Below are 3,261 nucleotides of genomic sequence, written 5' to 3'. Positions count from 1 at the left end.
TGGAAACCAAATATAATTTTTTTTTTTTTTTTTTTTTTTTTTTTTTTTTTTTTTTTTTGTGGAAACTTCCATGACTCTGTTCCTACAATAGTTCCATCATATAGAACAATATAACCAGAATAACATTAACAGTTTGAGAATTGTCCTGAACATCTATGCACTACTCATAAGCAAATAGTATAACCCCGAGCTTAAGACTAGTTTGAAAAGTAACTATTATGGTTATAGATTCCTTTGATTCACGATATTTTGACAAGAACTTAATATAGATTGCTCATTGACACAAATTGAAAAATAAATATTACTAGTAATTGTGGATGACTAGAAATAGCTTCTTGAGTCTTGAAAAAGAAGCTTAGAAGTGATACAAATCCTCGGAGTGGAAATCCAGACAACCCATAAGTTATCTTCATAAATCCCAAATTTACAATGAACTGGGGGCAATAGCTGTGATATTATTATAATGCCAAAAACCAATGCTCCAAAAGCTTACACTATTGGAAAGGGCCATAAAAAATTTTTTTAAAGAAAACAGTAGCAACCATCCAAAAGAAAAATAAAAAATAAGTAATATCAGTTCTACAATAACAAACTAGGCATTATTCTCGCTATATTAGGGGTCCACAAATATCACTGCTTCTGCCAGAAAAATAAACAAAATGATGGTGTTTTGCTATATAGTTTAAAACAATAGTCGAATTCATATACCCACAATTTTAAAGATATCGTTAGGTATTACTGTATTAGTTATTACTAACAAGTATGCTTGAAAATTAACATAACATAAATTGCACGCTCAAGTTAGGACAATGTAGCAAGAATCATGAAATGAAAATGATAGAGCTGAAGTTACAAAGGGTATATTATAAGAAGACGATCCAATTGCTCATACCCACAAAACATAATTTCATTTATGCGTGCGTATAATATATACAAAACATTGAGTAACAAGAAGGCAATTGAAATTGAACGTTAAACAATATATACAAGTTTGTTCACGAATATGATTAATAATTACGGACACCGACATCCACTCGTTGTAATTGTTGCACAATTTCCTGTGAGCATACAGGTATATCTATAAGAGTGGATCGATCGGAAATAGTGCGTATTTACCTCGGGATTGATCGCAGCCAGCGGAGGCCGCTAAATCAACGGAAAGTTTATGATGAGAGAGAGAGATAAATTATATGCATGAGCAAAATGGAGTTGCAATGTGATGATCGATAGAGAAGGAGAGATTTAGCCTGCTTTGTTCCAATTCTTTTGCCGTTAAAAAAGTCATTAAATTTGAATTTTTATCTCTTATATGGAACGTTTAGCGATTATATTTTTCGTTCTCATTCTTTCAAAAATAATAAACAAACGGGGACTTAATTCCCGCCACAAAATCAGGAGAACTTCTATGCAAATAATAAAATGTTGAATTGATTATAAATAATAAAAAAGAAAGGGAATGTATAGAGCAAAAATGAGTTAAGTTAATCAGTTCAAATTCAGGTTATTATTTGCTCATCGAAATTTAAAACAATACTATTTTATCATTGAACTTGCTATAAGTCAGTATTTGTTCACGAAAATTTAAAAGGTTATTTTTTGCTCTCCCAAATTTGAATAAAGTTACTCATCAATTACTCATATCATTTCCATCAGTGTTACCTATAACAAATTTTTTCTTTGGTTTGGTAGCAAAATCTCACTTGCAATTGATTTTTTAAGGATTGAAATGCTAATAAAATGATATGGATCATGCTTGATTTTGTGTTTACTTTTACAAGTTTGTTATTATCCTAGTTGAATTAAGTGAGAAAATTATTGTGATGCAGTCAATTGTGATATGTTGTGATCAGTCAGTATGCATTTATTATTTTTAATTTCATAATTCCTAAATTGGTGATCTAAAAGTGTTTTTTTAAACATAATTAGGTAAAAAAAAAAAAATCATTTATAACCATTTTTGCACTAAATGGGACTATTTGTGATTAGGTCTGTACTTCAATCACAATGAACTTATTTCTATTAAATGTGACTATTGGTGACCTGTAATGAATTATTTGTGACCTTTGTTTTCAATGTCGTGACCAATCAGTATGATGTTATTATTTTTAATTTCAAAATTCTGAATTTGCTGATCAAAAAGTGTTGTTGTAAACATAATTATTTTGTAAAACAATCTGTAATGATTTTTCGAATTAAATGCGACTTTCTGTGACCAAGTTGTTGACAATCTATGAACATGTCTCTAATAAATGTGACTATTTGTGACCTATAATAAATTTAATGTGACTTGCTATTATCTATGTGTGAACAATGATGGGAGTTGGCATTTTTGTTTATTTTATGGAGGTGACGTCCCTAATAAAAACAAAAAAATGTTCTGGACACGTTACTAGGAACTGGAAGAAGTCATGTGAAAGATCGCAAGTTATAAAATGTGGGAGATGGGTAAATCCGGTCACAATCAGGGGACGAGAACATGGTGCCACTTAACTCGAAAGAGAAAAAATTGAAAGCAAAGAAACAATCAAAGCAATTCAAATAGCTTAACATATTTTTTTGCTATGTGAGGATATTCTTGATAGTTACAAGTTCTTTCATTTTATTCACGAATAGAATATTATTGAATATTTGAATTGATATATTATTGAACTAAGATTTTGACATTAAATGAAATTTCTAATTTATTCAATGATATCTGAATTCGTGAGTTAGGAACAAGTTTATTGAATTTGACCTATTGAATGTGTTACATGTGCTGTGTGTAACCATGTTTAGAGTACCAATGTATGTTTATTATCAATCGTACGTGAGATGTTATTCCATGTGATCAAGGTTGTTTAAGGAGTTATTGTTTGTGAAATAATATGTGTTGATTGTGATTATATGTGACTGTGTATCTCAAATATAACTATATGTCACCAAATTTGTTATAACATTGAATGTTTGTGACCAAATATGTGTTATCTATTATTGTTTGTAACCAAATATTTGTAAGATGTTAATTTTTGTGATCGTGTCTGTATTTAATATAACTCTATGTGATTGTATGTGATCGGTTAATGTTTAACTGTGACTATATACAACAATTTGCTATTTAACTGTGTTTGTATGTGAGTTTTTCTATATTAACTTTTAATATACGTAACTACATCAGTGTTGAATATTGATTATGATAAAAATATATGAATATACTCGGTTAATTACTAATTATGTGTTCATTGTTACCATTTTGACCTATTATTTTTTAACTCTAACTCTTTG

The 3,261-nt window shown here is 29.3% G+C and overlaps 1 protein-coding gene across 1 annotated transcript in view; it reads right to left on the bottom strand.

The window, feature by feature from the left end:
- Positions 1-429, bottom strand: part of LOC111404576 (putative clathrin assembly protein At4g25940) — a 3,184-nt gene extending 2,755 nt beyond the window's left edge. Inside the window, exon 1 of the mRNA XM_023033367.1 lies at positions 306-429. The gene's annotated coding sequence lies outside the window, so the exon portion shown is untranslated. The remainder of the gene's footprint in view (positions 1-305) is intronic.
- Positions 430-3,261: the final 2,832 nt, after the last annotated feature.

Source organism: Olea europaea, chromosome 11, assembly GCF_002742605.1.
Source record: "Olea europaea var. sylvestris chromosome 11, O_europaea_v1, whole genome shotgun sequence".
NCBI lineage: Eukaryota > Viridiplantae > Streptophyta > Magnoliopsida > Lamiales > Oleaceae > Olea > Olea europaea.
This window is presented reverse-complemented; position numbering and strand designations above follow the sequence as displayed.